General features: G+C 37.8%; 1 pseudogene; it reads right to left on the reverse strand.

Annotated features, from left to right (window-relative positions):
- Positions 1 to 9731: 9731 nt before the first annotated feature.
- Positions 9732 to 10977, reverse strand: LOC148078911 (uncharacterized; annotated as a pseudogene).
- Positions 10978 to 18731: the final 7754 nt, after the last annotated feature.

An 18731-nucleotide genomic window follows, 5' to 3' on the forward strand; every position in this document is an offset into this window, starting at 1 on the left:
TGTTTATTGTCTTTACGGCAGAAAGATATGTCTCGAAAGATTCTGAGAAAACACTCAGTCTCTTCTTATGTTTACACATATTGTGGCATTTTCGCTGAGTAAACGGGTCATGTGACTAAACAAAAAAAGTATAACTTTGAAAAAAACATTACTTTATTTAGTTTACGTCCTACAGCTTTTCAATGTAGTTTGTTTAGTCAGGTCCAACATGAACAACCATTTTATTTCATTTAATGTTAAATCATTTTAATTAAATACAGTTAATACAATATAAGTTTTATACAATTCACTTACTTTTTCATCTGAATTATACAGTGTTACGACCCTGTTGCTGTCTGTGAATGTTTATGATTTATACTTTTGGGACGTGACATTCAGTTAAACTATTTGCTTTGTAATTTTTGTATTTTATTATCGTTTACATTTACGGAAATAACTTTAAATGTAAATATTTCAGAGGTCCATTATTTATTTGTTTATGCAATGTAGATTTCAGGCATATAAAAGATTGACTGAAAGACATCTACACAAGAGTTCTTGAGGATTCCACTTTCCTAATGCTGGTGTTACTGAGTATAACGCTGTTATGATATAATGATGTTACCCACGGGAATCAAGTACAGCAAAAATAGTAAAGGACCCAAAACAGTACCTTGAGGGACTCTACACAACAGATCTGCTGAATCAGACCTTATTTGATTGGCAGATAAGCAGAAGACGGATGGATTTTGAACATTAATCTCGATTTCAAGTATTTATATTTATTCTACGACCTAAAGGAGAAAGCATTGAAGACATTTAGCAACGTCCGAGTTGTTTCGATGCTTTCTTTTAGTTGAGATTGTTCACAAACTGGTGACAGGTCACTGAAAACCAAACAAGTTTTTAATTATTTGGCTAATTTGCTGTCTGGCTTTTCCTAATGAACCTGAAAAAAAGAAAATAATGCACCATCTTTAACCACCAACACTATGTTTTTTCAATATGTGTATTATAAGTTAGTAGTTATTTGAAAAGCGCCTTTCTAGACCAGGGTCACAAAGTGTTTGAACAATCAAAACCAATACACATTTTAAAAAAAACAAGACATTTTAAAACTCTCAAAGACATAAGACAAACATAGGAGTTTTTCACAGTAACATTAAACGCACAATGTCAGCGTTTAAAGTGTTTGGACATTTTTTAAACACTCCCACAGTGTAACTGACAAAACAATATATTTCTGAACGAATCCTGCTGCTTATACATTTGAGGAATGACGGATACATGTTGTTCAATGGTAGGGCTTCTGATAATCTTGTCCAAATCAATAAATGACTGTATGGTGCAAATTAAACTATAAATCTCTTCTATGGTGATGAATATTATTTATGTCCAATCCAAAGTCAATTTGTTGCTTGTGGAGATTGGAAATAATGACCTGATGTTCAGTAAACCAACAAAGTGGACTGTTAGAAAGCTGAATTGTGGGTCAAAAAATTGTTTCAATATCGTTGTATTCAGGACACTTTACTTACCCAGACCAAGATTGTGATCTTGATCGTGATGATATTTTTTCATAAATACAGTAGGTTCTTTTAAATGATATCTGAAGATCAAGATAAAGAATTAAAAGTTCTAATTTTCATATGAATACATGTTTAAGGCAGGTTGTTTTCCTACAAAACTGTTTTGGATGATCTAGATTGTGAATTATTTTGAATTTTTCGAAAGGTAGCTTTTAAACACTTGACAAAAAAGGAAAGAAATAAGATCACACATACCTCCGCCGAGAAGCACATGTCATTATAAAGCATAGCTAGAATTAAATCTATAAAACATCTTGTGATTGGAGATTCAAGAATTGTCTTTAATCTTATGTACAATAAAAGTTGTGTTGTCCTACCACAGAAATATGCTTTTTCTTCCCTTCAAATTATGATTTGCTGAGACCTAATTATCATTAGACCACTCATGATTCTAGAATGTTTCAGAGTTGTCAAGGCTCCAGTTATCTTACCCAACAACCTCATAACAATGTCAAATGAACAATAAAAACATATTTTATAACTGCAGTCACATGAAAGTTGTTTTGTGCTGTGTTTTATACAGGGACAATTTTTTTCTTCTTTTCTTTGCACATGGAAAATCCTTCAGAGCATACCTTGATCCAGGCAGAACTCCCGAACAAAAATAAAATGTGATAGACTGTTGGTTTTACCATCAACGTTTGCAAACAAGTTTCATTAAAATAGGTTGAGTACTAAACAGACAAATAAAGGCCAGCAATCATGTAAACCATTATTGCAAAAGTATTACAACAATTATAAATATGTTTCCTCTCCATTGAAAGACAAAATATTTACATCTAGTTTTTCCTTTTTTTACACCTTACCTGGAAACAGTTGTTCAAGACTGGTTAAAACAATCAAATGGAAAGAAGCATGCAGTACAAGCATTGCATTTAAACGAGATCACTTTCTTAAAAAGATTTCCAACCACAGGAACTCATCACTGTCCTACTTGGGTGTGTCCCACAGAGCTGTGTTCCAAGAGCAGCATGTCTGTCCTTCAGCTGTTTGCTGACCATCAATGAGAGTTTAGCTTTACAGAGTATTATAGAAAAGACATGTTGGCTAAAGTATCTAAACAACCTTGTGCCAAAACATATGCCTTGTGTTGTACCATTTTTATTTTGTGGTGTTTTTGCCATGAAACGCTTTTTGCCTTTTCCGCTCTGTGGTGTGCTTCCTGAGTCCAGAGGCCAAGTCTCTGGTGGGTAGCCATAAGTCACGTCTGGGTTTAGCACATTGCTGAGGCCGTGCTGAGGTTCTTAGAGGAACCACAGCCTAATTCAGACAGCACTGTGAGGAGACGGTCCGTCTGCAGCCCAGAGCCATGACCAACCAGTGGCTTTACTTTGGAGCAGCACGCCAGAGATATTTATCCCCATTTCCCTAATGACTGTGCTACCCCTCCCTCCTTTGGCTTGGTTCTATCGATTTTCCTGTGTTTAATGCCTATTGAGTTTTGGTGTTTCCTCCAGGTTAACGCTGTGATTTGCAAATGTACTTTTGTTTTTACACCCTCGATTTATAAAATGAAAGGGACGTGGTATCAATAAACAAGTCATCAGTTTAAACATAATCTGAAGTTCTCAAACACTTATCTGTGTTTTTCCTACAATGTCGTTTGTTTTATGGACATTCTGCCGCATATCGTGTTTCAGGGTTATTTTAAGAAACCATCATTTGACAACTTTTGTTTACAATTTGCTGTTAACATCTCTCTAAATCGAATTCTGGGAGAAGTACATTCAAAAGGTTGTTAGAGCAGCCAAAAGTCACATGCTTACCTTACGTTTCATCATAGACTTCCCCTATACTGGTTCCGAAACATTGATTTACATCAAATTATTTAAATTAAACAAGATTTTTGTTTAATTATGTTTTTGATAATGGATAGGTTTTGAGGGAAAGCTGACCCTATGCTATTTGCTGGCTTGTGAAATGCTTAAACTTTAAACTGAGCTTGACTCTAATAATTGAACTTATTGTTCACCCCTTTTATTATATTCATCGTGTTTGACTTCTTTTAAAACATGAACATCTAACAGGATTCATGTCAATCATCCACAAAGAGTTTTTTCACATTGCTCATCAACTGTCGATTTCTTTAAAGAGCTGCCATACTGTAAATATGGAATAATAAGAAATAGATATGATCCAATTGTGGCATTATTTCCTGTGTGTTGCCACTCAAGATTATATTTGACTGAATATTACTGGCTGAGGCCAAACAATGTTGCTGAAGGATCTATTTACAAGGGTTTACAGGGAAAATAAATATGTAATAAGCTGTTTATCTGACTCTGCTCAGTCTCCTGCACATCTGGCCCTTAAATTACAGCTACAGAAAACAAGGCAAAATTTACAGTGATCTCGACAGCGTTTCAGACTGGGCACAGAGCCCAGTCCCCCTGACTCACGCAGCCTCGGAGCCCTGAACACACATGGGGGCCATTATTTGTAAAGTAGCTGTGGTGGCACCAGGGAATGATTTGAAATGTGTGCGTGTGTGTTCCTGTGCGTGCACATGTGTACGTGTGTGTGTGTGAGAGCGAGAGTTTGTGCGTGCTTGAACATGCAGCCCGAGTGTATTTACCCTCTTTTATCACGTCCACACATCTTGAGTAAGTGCTGGGATAGAGTGTGTCGTGTTAAGAAGTAGATATGAGGAGATTATTTGCTGTTTAAACCCTAAACTCTCACAGCTACTCATATCTCCTTAGAAGAGGATTATCTCAGTATTGTAGAGCACTTGTGTGAAACACTTACATGCACATGAACAGTGTGTAAAATGTTGCTCCTGTCAGTGACAGAGATCATTGAAGTAGGGGAGAGAATTCAAATTATTGAATATGTCATATTTGAACTTAACAAAAATGCTTTTGAAGACAACCCTGGGTCACATGGTTTCTACAATGACTGATGGATAACAATACAATACGGTCACTTGGAAAAATGTGAATTTTCAAAGTAAAACCTTACCATCTTAGTATCTATAGTGTGAAAGGGAATTGGTTGAAGAAGTGGCTGAAGGCGTCTCACATCTAGACGAATAAGGAAACCTGTTAGAGTTGGATTCATAAGTCACGTATGCGTTAGAGTGGGAATCTTGCATCCCACCGTATATACCCTGATTAAATAGAACTGGTCCAACTTCAGGAGACCACCTACACCACCCTACATTCTTTCTCTTTCTATCTGAGCCCGCTGTGTTGGAAGTTCAGGCTCGCAGTCTGAACTTGGTGCTCAATTTAGAATAAGAGTGACTCAATAGGCCTTTGTGCCCTATGATAATCTTGCTTTAAAAAGGTTAGGTTTAGAGCATTCAGCAAGATTTGTAGCTAGACAAGTGGCAGGACTAAGTATCTGTGAGATCTTCATGATTGTTTGTGTGTGGACAATTATTTAGTTGTGCAGCAAAGGATTGATGCAATTACTTTTACAGTTTAATTTGCTTAAAAGCCTGAAATTATTTTATTCGTTGTTGTTTCTTGGTCAAAAATGGGCTCTAATTTAGAATTTTTCTTACTTTGGCACCCAGTTCATCTATTTCTTTTTTTCCATCCACCGGTGTAGGTAATTTATTGACTCCTGTCAGATCAACTTAGGGTGAGTTTGAGACCCCTTCTTTAGGCAATGAAATGTATTTAAAACTTAAGGTTATGCCTTTTTTTTTAAAAACATGTTTAATATCTGTGTACAGCTTGATTAACAGTTATGTGTTCCTTATTTTGCATGCCATATTTATCACTCAGTTTTACACACCAACATTGTACATCAGTGAGTATCTGTAAATAGAAATAGTTTTTGTAGGAAATAACATACATGTTTTTACCATGGTGGAACATCATTTTTACAAAGCAAGACAAAGTATTTGAATCAATGGATAACAGTTGTGCATCAGCTCAGCTGTGATTCTGGGCCACATACTCAGTCGGTGAAATTCCAGGGTAACGGATCCAAATATCAACAACATTTTTTGGCTTTCACATGTTTGTTGGTTTTTCTTTGTGACGTTCTCATTTGTGGACACTGGGATGTCAGACACAGTGGTTGTATATTCAACAAGGTTAAAGGAAAAAACACTAATAATATAAACTGACCACCAACAAATCATAGTTGAAGAAGAAAGAATAAGGTGTTAATGTCTGTGACTCCATGAACCAGCACAAAACTGTCAGAAACAATCCATCAAGCACTTGCAGACTGAAACAGAAGCACCACGCTGAGTAGAGACCTCTTGATTTTATATATACAGTCATGTGCGTACACAATGAGGATCCTGTACATGATATATTGCATTTGGGAATGTGTGTGTGCAACCTATAAAAATGGTTTCTGTGTTGGCTGTGGGCAGACAGTCTATGACCACACAGCGAGCAGCAGTAGGAGACCGACACCTCAATGCTTTACAGTGTACTGAGGAAGCAGCTATGTTTTCTAGTGGCGACTCCCCCTCCCATTTCTCAACACAAATGTAAGATTGGGTATTTCTTGTTAGACTTTTACTGTGTAAATAAATCTCTTAACGTCAAATCTCAACCGTCAATTTTTTGTTGTGAGTGTGTGGACAGTTACATCACTCCAAGATTACATCACTGCATCTTTCAGATGATGAAGCCCTTTCCTGTGCACCAAACATACATGTTCACATATGTTTTTAAAGTTCCGACTGTCTAACTATGAATCAAAAACCTTTACTCAATCAGTTAAAGTTGGATTGAGATCAACATTTTTGGCTTAATCAGCAAAGCATATTAATTAAGTCACAGCAGAAAATGAATAAGAACTGTCACAACATGGAGAGCACAACCATTGAAAAACAAAACAAAAACAAACTTAAAATTAACTGCGATCTCTGATGGATAACTTTTCCCTGTTAACCCTGTTATCTGTTAAAGTATAAACTAATGGGAGGCTGAAAATTGAAAAACATGTTTCCCAAGTTTATTTTTTAAAACTAGGCTGGTCATGGCAGTGACCTGCTGTGCTGCTTACAAAGGACTCAATTCTGCTACTCCCGATGAAGAAATCCAGCCTGTATTCTTTTGTGCCATGAGGCAGCGCACCGTACACCGGTTGCTACAGAGTGCTTTCACAAGCGCGGACCCTACTGGTATAATCCCATAATCCTACTGCACAGGGGTCTCAGAACTTGAGGTGGAAAGAGGGGTGGGGAAGTGTGCTTTAATTAATGTCTGAAAGGGGGAGCAAAAACATTAATGAACTGTGAGTTTTGAATGATAGTATTCCACAAAAAGAAACACACAAGTTCCTTCAAAACAGCATTATCTATTATATGTAATTGGTTAAATTTAGGAAGTGATAAAGAGAAAAGGTGTTGCCCTGAAACAAAAAAGAAACATTTTTCCTAGAAGAAAAATCTTCAAATGGGAATTATACTTGAGACGATTTTTCTTAGTGAGATATAGCTGCTAAAATAAGAAACAATATTAGCTGAAAACCCATCAGAAGAACAATATTACTTTTCTTATTTTAAAAACTAATTTCACCACATCAGCAGATTTATTCAGCTATTAGTAATTTTCAGGGAACCCTAATTGAAAACATTTTTGTTTATTTATTTTTCGACTTTTATTGTGTAAATAAATCACTTCACGTCAAATCTCAACAGTCAAACTTTTTGTGTTAGTGTGTGCACATTTACATTTCCTATGTTTTATAATAAATGATGAAAAGATTTAGATTCACAAATTCTAGATAATAATAATTATAATAATAATAATAATAATAATAATAATATTTGACAAATAATTGCATCTCTTCAGGAAGTGAATAACCCAGTTTTTATTAATCTAAGACATTTACCTCAGAGGCTGGACTACTAACATGAGGCACTTATATTGGTCGTACAATAAAAAATAGGTGCAAGTGTCGAAGACAAATAAAGTATATTATTATTTAGCAAAATCTGGGGTGGTCCTGGTTTCATATGCTAAACATGATTCTCTTGGTAACTCACTTTTGCACATGTTAGTACTAGTGCACTTTAAGTATATTAGCTGTTACTAAAGCTTAAGTTGTGGAAGTAAATTAGAGGATGTTTGCTTTACTTTTGTAAATAACATAAAAAAAATATAGAACTTAATCACTTCACTAGTAGCTGTTTTGACACGCAATCCCTTTTTAACTTGTTAAAAATCTCGAGTACATTTGTTCAACTGTGCTTAACAAGGCCACAGCCCCATTTATACTGCAACGCCTCTCTTATCAGTCTGTCATCACATGGCAAACTTTTGACCTCAAACTCAAGTTTCTCCTTTTACTGGAGGATAAAATAAAAAGACATTCAAAGGTTCACTCAGCAGGAACAAATGAGGAAATACCCTTTTGTAAAGTTGATATGATAATGTTTGTTGGATGCTTATCTGTAATGATATATCCATCACTGTCTTAATACAATAATGCTTATGTCTAGTTTATTTCAAAAAGACCATTTGCAGGGTTGAATGTGACGGTAGATTTACAACAAGAAACGTATAAATCACTTTTATCTCAGCCATAGATCGCAGTGGAAGCAGAAAAAAACGAACTAACTTTGTCCAAGCCAGGAACATTTGTAATGAGCTGTACTGCTGCAGAGAAGTGTTGTAGTACAAAACTACTCGACTGCTCATTCTAAAGTCTTCAAACCCTCAGATAAAAGGATAATAGCCGAGCCTTAGAATGAAACATAAAAGATATTTAGTCCGATTGCCTGGCACAGTACTGAACCTAAATCAAATGGGTGTAAATGAAGAGACTGGTTAATTACACGACTGTGAGTTAATAAGTACGATTTGAAGCGGAGATGATTCCCTGATAAGCAGGCAGGATTACCTCTGTAATCTCCTCTGTCACATAAAGTGAAGCCCCAAATCTCCCTGTGCTCCGAGGAGTCTTCAACCCGTCAGTTGAAACGAAACAGGCCTTAAAGAAAGATTCTCTCTCCCACTGATGGAGCCCTCACATCCGCTTGCTGTTTAACATGGACCGCAGCACGTTCTGATGCTGTGTACGCCAAAGCTGGGAGATCAGAACAGGCTGAGGCACCAGGTGTGCTTTATTCTCATATCCCTTTAAAGAAACTCTTTTCTTTTTCTGTGTGTACTGTGTTCGGTTTGTGTGTGTGTGCTTGTATGCAGTTGCACTTTATTTTCTTTTAGATGCATTGGGACAAAGATTATAAAATGTGTGAAATGTGCTTTTTATCACCGACCCTGACCGGACAAGTCAAAGAACCTAATTTGATGTGTCTTTTTAAATTTTATGAACAAAACGTTTTGCCTTAATGCCCTCTAGATGTAATTTTTGATGTTTTAAGGACACATTTTAATATCAAGACACATACTCAGATTTTAATATCATACATTATTAACCTGAAAAAGATTTGATCCTGTTTGGACTTCTGTTGATATCATGATAGTTTCGTTTCACTGTCATGTTTACTATTAGGCCCAGTAAAACACTGAGCTGCTATAAGATATACAATCTTTTTGAATATGTTCTATGAAACTCTATTGATCAACTTCTATGACTGTATTATTAAATATTAGTTTGTGTAAATATAATGTCTCATAGCAACATAGCAGACTTTACTGATTTGGGATCGAATGACACACGTTGACTAACTGTAGAAGGTCAAGGGAGACTAAACCCTAGTATATTGCAATTATACTGTATTTTTAATATTTACAAGGGTTGCATTCACTGTGTCATACATGATAGATATTAAGTCTAGGATTAAGTCAGTGAAAGTATCTTTGATGACACAAGTATAGAAACATTGTTCTCAGGAACAAATATTACAATATTACCAAACTAGATTTGGAAGCATTTCTTCGGTGTACATGAGCAAACCCACCCAGGCCTGGGGAAAACATGAAGAATCACCTACTTTATTTATAAAGCACTTTAAAACAACAGGAGTTGACACAAAGGGCTGAACAAGAACATAAAAACATCATCTAAAATAAAAACATTTCAAAAGACCAAGATAATACAACAAAAGTAAATAAAACAAGTAAAAGGACAAAGTTACCGGGTCTCATGCTGTGTTAAGAGCCAGGGAATAAAAGTAAGTTTTAAAAGAACATTCATCTGAGCTGTAATACCAAAGCTCTTCAGGCGTGACTCTGCCACCTCTTCTGCTTTCCCAGCCTTCCATTCTTTCCTGTCCTCATCTCAATGCCAGATGGGGATGACACCTTGCAGTCTCTGGATCTCCCTGTACTGTAGAACTTCTTTGGTACATACCACCATGAATTCTTCAGTAGGGCCACTGAAGTGCAGCTGTAGGATGTTACTTGTCCCATACAGTGGTAACACTGCGCGGAAGCCCCACTTCCGACGAAAGCAGCTGATCTACCTTTCTAGGGACTCCACTGTTGTTATTGAGACTGCATAGACCAGCAGGCGCCACAGGACTTGGGGCAGGATATAGTGCTGGTAGATCCAGGATTTAAAACTACCAGGCAGACCGCACTTGTCAACCTTTGGTGAGCCAAGTTCCAAGCTCTTTGTTGGATTTCTGGCTGGAGTCAAAAAGCTTCCCAAACTCTTGACAAGTTGCTCTGTGATGGTTGTACGAACTTGTCAATTACTTTGTCCTTCTTCAGCACCATGGACCTTGACTTGGATATAAAACTCAACATTGCCCAGGTGATAAGTCGCTCAAGTCTTTGTAGGATTCACCTGCTCCCTGGGACCAATGCTGTTGTGATCGTCAGGTCATCCATATAGGCTCTTATCAGGGGCTGTTGTACGACTGACTTGGTTTGGGGACTTCTTGCATTCCACCTGGGCTGAAGTCACTACCATGTTCATGGGAAGATTGAATAGGATAACAGAGATGGTACATCCTTTTCATTTTGCTTTCCCAATATGAAACCAGTTTGATGTTTCTCACCCAGAAGTGACCTGCATACTGAAATTATTGTAAGGATTTAGGATCAGGTCCTTGATCTTAATGGGAACGAGATGGAAGTGTATAATAAGAGTTCAGGGCTGAGGAGAGCTTTGTTGGGTTCCAGCTCCTACTTTCCAAGTGAATTGCTGACAGTGTCCAGGAGAAAGAAATTAACTTCCTTGTTGGGCGCTCGAGCCGGCCACTGCGCTTGACCTCACGCAGTTGTTTTGTGAAGCCAAAGGCTTTGACGATGAAGGCCCCTCGCTTCCTGGCTCTCTCTCTTCCGTCTTCTGTGCCACTCTGGATCATCCTCTTCTTCCGCAGTATGTTTTGCAGCTCTGCTAATGGTTGCTCCGCCTCAGCAGTAGCTTTCTTGTACTGTTTCCTGAGGGTGCAAAGCTCGTAATGCAGGTGATGCAACCTGGTGGACCTGCGGTTCGTGATGTAGGGGGATGGCTTGGTTTTACCATTCTCTACCTACCCAAATCTTTCTGTGGCGTAGCTGAAGATGATGGTAGTCATCGTTTGGAGTTGGTTGTCAGCTTCTCATTTGGCTGTGCCTTAGATGATACTGGGCACATCCTTGTCAAACTGCAGCCACTCACTCTGTTTGCTGGCTGGGGCCCATTTAACTAGCTTCTGCGAAACTACTCTGCTGGGATTGGAAGGCTCTGGTGTGTGGAAAGCCCAGGCTCTGTGGGTTGCCTCCTGGCCAGGCGCCTTCTCCGTCTCACAAGGTTAAGGATCTGTACGTTACAACTCACTCTCCTGCTGCAAACATTTCATTCTGGCCTGATTATTCTTCAACAGCTTTTCTGCAAATGCATGTCACATTCCTCGTCTTTGCATGAGTCGTTAATAGTTCAAATAATTAATTTATAATATTATTAATATTAATTGCTAATATCCATATCACATACTATTTCCTGGTTAACCATCATGTGAAACATTTTCTTGATAGGTCTGTAAACACTTGTGTTAAGGGGTCAAGGGTTATAAGGATCAGAAATCTAGATTTCTAGTATTTAGTATTTCTGCTTCTTTTGTTATTGTTTGTCATGTGAATAATCTGCATCTTCAGGAATGACCTGTTGACTACGAATAAACTTTCACCGCATCAGAGACATAATCTTTCCATTTGTGAGAAAAAAACAGTTGCTAAAGTGCACTTCACTCTCGCTGACAGGTGAAGGTGGGGCATCATTCGAGTGCCCTTTGGTAAAAAGAGAAAACTGCTCCTACGATACCAACTATTACTTTATATTACCAATTAATGATGTGACAGTGAATTTGGAAAATATAATAAGGGTAGTGAAATGCTAATATTCCAATTCCCAGTAGTCGAGTTTCCAGAGTGAGGATACCGGCACTGTTCTCTTCTACATTATCATAAATCATAGTAGACCTATTTAGTTATTCAATACCACACAGTCCCTGAGGACCATAATCTGTTTACAGGAGCACTGCAGCTTTGCATAGTTCTTTCAAATCCATACCAAATGCATTTTTAATTGGTAAATAAATGCAAAATGCATGCTAACAGGCAATTCAAGCGCTGCTCCTGAATGCTTAAATATGGTTCTAAGCATGATGTTCAGTTTATGGATTTTGCATCACCGTGTGTTTCCAAGGTGATTTATAATCAGCCAAGCACACAGCCTCTGTCGTGGCATAATGCAAGGTCTCGAGCTGAGCGGAGACTTCATCACTTTTCAACAGGAATGCTGCAGAGTTACAAGAGCCCCTTAACAAGCTCTGGCGTGTAGAAATGTTTCTTTTTATTAAGATCATAAATAGCCTCTGTGATCTTTGAAGAATTGAGTTTTCATAGTTTTTGTAAACTAATTTGTGGGAAAAAAGTAGTACTTTGAGTACTTACTTGAAGTACTTCTTTTCCACAATCAAAAGCACAACCAACAGCAAGACAAAGGTGAGACCACTTCACAGGTGACACAGATATGGGTTATCAGGTCAGGAGCACGTGAGGAAGTCAACATGACAGAAACACACAGAAATAGGTGCTTCACAATAAAAACAGTGAGACATGAGGGCAGGTAAATGACAGGACCTACAATCTATGCATTATCTACAGGGGGAGATTTTATTCGAAACAAACGTGTTGTCATCAACAGATGACCTATTAAGTCAACTTCAGAGGCAAAAATGCTCACACACAACGTTTATGTTCATTGACTGGCCACAATTTTGGATTGTGGATTTCAAAGTATGTACAAGAAGGTTCAAGATTTATATTTTGAAATACTTGATACACAATACTTGCAAAACACAGATTGGTTAGGTTTTCAGATCGGTTAGGAAACTTTTCTTAAGTGCAAAGATCTTCTTTAGTGCGCTCTGAAATAGCAACTGGTGTCAAGACCCAACTCTCCTTCTAAACAAGAAGGAGCTGTCTCGCCTGCAGTTAATAAAAAACTATGCAGCGAAGATTTTCATGACCTGTTTTAGTGGAAGAACTCACATTTCCCTGATCCTTAAAACTCTTCATTGGCTGCCAGTTTCTCTCAGGATTCATTTAAAATGATGGTTCTTTCAGAGCTATTCATGGTCAGGCTCCTCCTTACATCAGTGATCTGATCCACTGATGGTTCCTCGCACACGCTCCAAGCCAGAGGAGAGAAATCCTTTCAGGCTGTTGCTCCTAAGCTTTGGAACGATCTTCCTCTCCCTCTGCATTTGATGGAGTCTACTGACTCCTTCAGAAACATCTCAAGACTTTATTATTTGTACAGACTTCTTCCTAATCTTCTGGGACTCCTGTGTTTGTCTTATGTTGTCTTGGCCTTTTAGAGTTTTTGAATTTTTTATTATTTTTTAATGTGTATTGCTTTTTTTGCTAAAGCGCCTTGTGACCCTGGTCCAGAAAGGCGCTTTACAACACACACACACCCTCACACACACACTCACTCATCATGATGATGTTTTGAAGTTTTACTTTTTGAAGTTCTTCTATAAAAACTATAGTTTACGATGGCTAAAAAACTGATTTTTGCGTCGAGAATAAATGGCCTCTTGCCACTAGAATTCTTAGAAGCTTCTCCGACAATATATTCCAAAATGTAAAAAAAATAAAAATGTGCAGATGGATTTTATTTTAATTTGAAACTCTAGTGGGTAGTTTATTTTGGTAATTGACCATCTCAAAAACAAATGTTTGATTGGTTATTTGATAATAATAATGATAATAATAAACAAAGCTGTCTGATAAAGTGAAACACACCACCTACACTTTATTATTAACACTGTCAGGAACTGTCATCGATCTCAATTACTTCCTCTGGGTTAATATTTGTTTTCACCTGGATCACACTCATGCTGTGAAATGTGACTGACGTTCCACAGTAGTGACCAAAGGCCACAACAGCAGCATGTGCTGGAGACTGTGATCTCGTGTCATGTTGGAACATAAAGAGAGAAACTCCACCTCGATTACACAAAAGAGAAAACTTAGGTCTGGATCCCAAAGTTGCTGTGTATCGTAGACTGAGTGTGTATTTTAAGCAGTGATGCCGCAGTTAAGAGTAATTGTTCATTCAGTGGTTGACAGATTACAGTTATCTTATTCAAGTTGACCAGAAGAGAATGTTCCATATTGCTCGTGGTTGGACATATGAACAACAGCACTAGATCAATAAATGTTCAGGAATGATGATAGTTACCTTATCATGTTTATAACCATATCACACAACAATCTTTGACGGGCTCATGAGCAACACGCTTGAAATGTAGTGCCAAAAACATTGTTTTTTCATCAATAACACAATTTAAAATGAGTAAATTTTCATTCCAGAGTGAAAGAAACATCTAAACATGCCATCGTAATTAGCATTCAAAACATTTTTGTATTCCTGGACTGAAGAACACAGTTATCTTATAAACACATGAACGTACTCAATAAACTGGCTCCGGGGAGTGCATATCTGTCTTATCTTCCGCTGTGTTAAACCAGTGTCAGACATGAGATTCATGTGAATGATTAGCAGCAGGGATGTGACAAGATAGATGGCAATAAAATTAATATTGATCCATAAAATTTCCATAGCGCAGGAACAACTTTGAAGGCCCCTCACCCGAAATATGTTACCAATTAAAAATAAGTTCTTAAAATAAATGTTGCTGATATTATGGATAACCCAGCAGTAAGTGTCACATTGGTTGCCTTTTCTTCTGTTTTACACCCAACAACATATCGCCTCATCTACAATCACACTACAGGGCGGTGAAGGGTAAGGAGAAGACTTGCACTAATCATTTTGTAATCAGACATCAAAACCAACTATTTGTTTCTGATCAGTGCAAGCATTTGATGACTTTTTTTCTCATTTTCCCTCCTATATCACTGCTAATGGACACTGGTTTGGAAGGTTTTAATTACTTCTGATAGCATTTCTCGCTAATTCCCCATTTATAAGCCCCCCTTGTCTCTCCACCATATGGCAAGGAAGACAGACTAAACTAACGTGCTCTTTGTAAACCATTTTCAAATATGTTGCTCTCCACTAAATGTGTCATTTTACAAACAATTTATTCTTTACCATTCTGTAACAGACAAGATGCATGTCTTTTTACATTCAATTTCATTGGTTAAGAAGTTCTTAAGCGGAACCATCTTCTTTGGAGCACTCTTAATAACGCTGTGAAAGAAGGATGTGTTTCCCAGAGTTTCTCTTTGTTTGAGAACATTTTTCTCCAAGAAAATAATGTAAGATCGAGCTGACCCACTTCGAACAGTCTTCTTGATGGACTCCCAACCATGAGCATTCTTCCATCCCTCACTTACCATTGACTTCTCAACAAATGGTGATTGTTAGATGGATGACCATTGTTGTTTTTCCGATTGATTTCAGAAAAGATAGAAGAGTTAAAAAGTTGCAGATGACGCTCAGGGGGAACAAATGATGCCATCACACCAAAACATTTGCCTCCTTGAGCACGCAGGAAATGCTGTTATTGGAGGCACTGCAACAACTGCATATTTAAAACACACAAAACCAGCCGATTGATCATTTGTGCATCAATATGTAGTTTGCATACATTTATTTCCCTTAAATAGTCTTTGTTTGAGGTGACACTGGTTTGGATCATCAATAATGTAAATGAGCCATTAGGGCCTTAAGAGGCTGTCTCGGAGAATGACAGACCACCAGGCGTCATTGAGTTAATATCCAATACAACTCTCTCTCTTCTCTACAGCTGCCCTCACACCTTCTGAGTGTCACAAGTGAGGAATGATTTGTTATGTATTCCTGTGTCTGTACATGACTATATAGACTTCCCAAATAAATTATTTAAGATTCCATAATATCCCCAGTTAACCAAATATCAACCATTATTACTGACTGTTCCTCATTCTGTGTATTCACATGAAGGTTGATGAGGTTTCATGAAACAGTGTCCTGGTTTTCTATGGCAACAATATGCCACTGTTTGCTCTGGAATATTTGTCTCTGGTCCAAAAATATTCATTAAATCCACCTAGTGGGTTCTGAAAAATACAATAAGAAACTTTATGAAAATAAGTTGTTTTATGAAACCTCATCGACCCATTAATGCCGTCTAGAGAGTGATATGCTTTTCTCCATGCTTCTTCTGTGGGTTCACCTGACATACTGGTGGCACACACACACACACACACACACACACACACACACACACAGTATATTGTTCATACGGTAGTTGTACTGAACACACACACAAACACTCACACGCACTCATCAGGAGTAAGTATGCTACAGATAGCAATATCAGTCTCACCTTGTGGACAGGTCATGAACAAGAAGACTGTGCTGGAAATGCTCTACTATGATGATCCAAGTTTTTTGAGAGTTGGTTGGCGAGGTCAGCTCTCAATAGCATTCGCAATGGTTACAGTGGAACTACACAAGAAGTGTTTAGTTTTAAAGTGTGTCGCACTCTCCAGAATTTCGTCCATTGTTGTCACCTCAATCGTGCTATGCATGTGTAAAGTGAAGTAAGGGTCCTTCGATGGGCCAAGTTTAAAATTCTTAATTGTAATTAATCAAGCACAATTTTTAATCCATCGTTAATCTGAGGTGTAGTTTAACTAAATAACACGTTATAGTGACAGCCCTACCATAAGTTATGCGACTGTCGTACATGGCCTGTGAAACCATTTAAAATGCTGGAACAGGTTTGTAGTCTTGTTATTGCACAGGCTAGGACATCAGTATCAACAGCAGAACAAAACCTGCTGCACCTCAAGTTCAACTGTCACGTGACTGTGAGTGTCCACTCATTTATTGGTGGGTTGCTACCAAGACTGATAGTGCATACCGCCACCTAATGTAGTCATCAGTAATCAGCATATTTATTTGTTCAAAATGCAGCCTTAGCAATTTCAAATTAATACAAAGTAAAAAGTATATATTTATACAAACTATTCATTAGAAACAGACCACTGATTGACATTCAAGCAGACACACAATAAATTAATTTTCCTTTTATTAGACCAATACTAACATGAAAATGCAATTTACTCTTGCCATGTTTCTGTAATTATCGCTAACAATGGAACAGCCATAGTGATAAAAGTACCTGTGACTGGTCCATATCTCTGCCTTGCCACACTGTGCCATCTCTCTATACAACAGCACATCATGCAGCTCATTAGCCCACCATTACAGATGTGACAAGCACACCATAATAGCCCAATTATCCCAAAATGCCAGATTCCACTGCAAAGGAAAAGGAGTGTGTCGTGATTAATGGCAAACACTTAAGGGGAAGAGTTAGACAACGCAGTTGGAAAGGAGAAAATATGTATCAGTCTGCCACCACTACAAGTGCTTCCTCCCTCCTGACAACTGCAATTCATTTGAGATGCTATTAACATGCATAATTATGCTAATCAAGTGGTAATTAAGTGCCAATTCATCAGAGACCACTTTTTTGTCTGTAATTTCATCAAGCATGGCTGTTGGGGTTTGTTTTTGTGCATATTTCTTGATACAATATAGTCTAAATGAGTCTTCCTAGTTTCCTTAAAAAAAAAATCCCATTATTGTTTTTGGAATTAGTAAACAGGAAGTTACAGAGATTGTCGTTCATTCAAATGATTTCCCGGCTTGATCTTTATATTCATGGAACGACAAATCAATAACAAATGTTCTTATATAATTAATGACTGAGGGAAAATAATGTCTTCTTTTGAATATCAGGATTTATCAATGATGTTTAGATATTTGATGATGATGAGAAACATACAAAAAGGATCTAAGAAAGTACATTTCTAAAGTTGACCATCAGTCGAATTAAAAAAAAAAAAATCCTGTCTGTCAGCTCAGGGGTTAAGGTTAAAATTTCATATTGACTTTATTTGGTTGATAATATAAAGATATAAAAGTAGTTTTGTTCAATTTACTTCCCTTATTTCTGTGATCCCAGAGACACCATGGGATATAAGGCAGTGGTTGTACATATGAAATGTTATCTGGGATGGCATTTTTCTGTCCATGGTCAGACAGGTGTTCTTATCGTACATGAAGTGCTCTGGTGACGAGTGTCAGTCTTTATCAACAGTGACGAAGCCCGAGGGAGGGAAATAGCTCTTGTTTATTATAAATCAAAACTGTTTTCAGCTTCAGCACTTTTGCGATGCTGTGGTGGTCAGTGCATCCATTTACACGGTGTGATGGATCATTGAAATTGTTTATGCTGATTTATATAGTCGGTTTGGAAAAAAATAGCTTATAATACATTTGAAATGTTATGCTATTTGTACTTATTGATTTACAGGAAAAATAATGAAAACTATGGTGAAGTGAAATCTTTTGATTCCGGTCTGTACCGTTTATTTAGGTGATTTATTTTAAGAAAACATGAAAGGCCCCTCAGAACGACAAATACGCACATATACAGTATATTTTGCAAGAGCTACTGGCAGCCAGAACCTTTGTTCTGCAGTCCCTTGAATCAGGTCGCTCACTTCCGGTCTTATTTGCTTCATAGAAACTGCACATAAAGTAATTTGGGATTACATTACGTCCCAGGATCACATGGGATGCACAGAGCTGAAGCAAAAGAGCAGTGATGTTGAGTGTACAGGCTGAGAAGGGCTCAGGGGTTTGACAGGGCAGAATAAGGTTCATGCACACGTCTGGCTGCTCTTCCTGACAGCACGTCAGGGTCGGCTCGCAAGCTGCTCGGCTCTGTTTGGGAGACACAGTCATCATTGTGGCAGGCCTGTCAGAACAAACTGGTGTGTCGGAGACAAATGTGGCTTCAGTGGCTGGATGGGC

This window comes from Callionymus lyra, chromosome 6 (assembly GCF_982586985.1).
Source record: "Callionymus lyra chromosome 6, fCalLyr1.hap1.1, whole genome shotgun sequence".
NCBI lineage: Eukaryota > Metazoa > Chordata > Actinopteri > Syngnathiformes > Callionymidae > Callionymus > Callionymus lyra.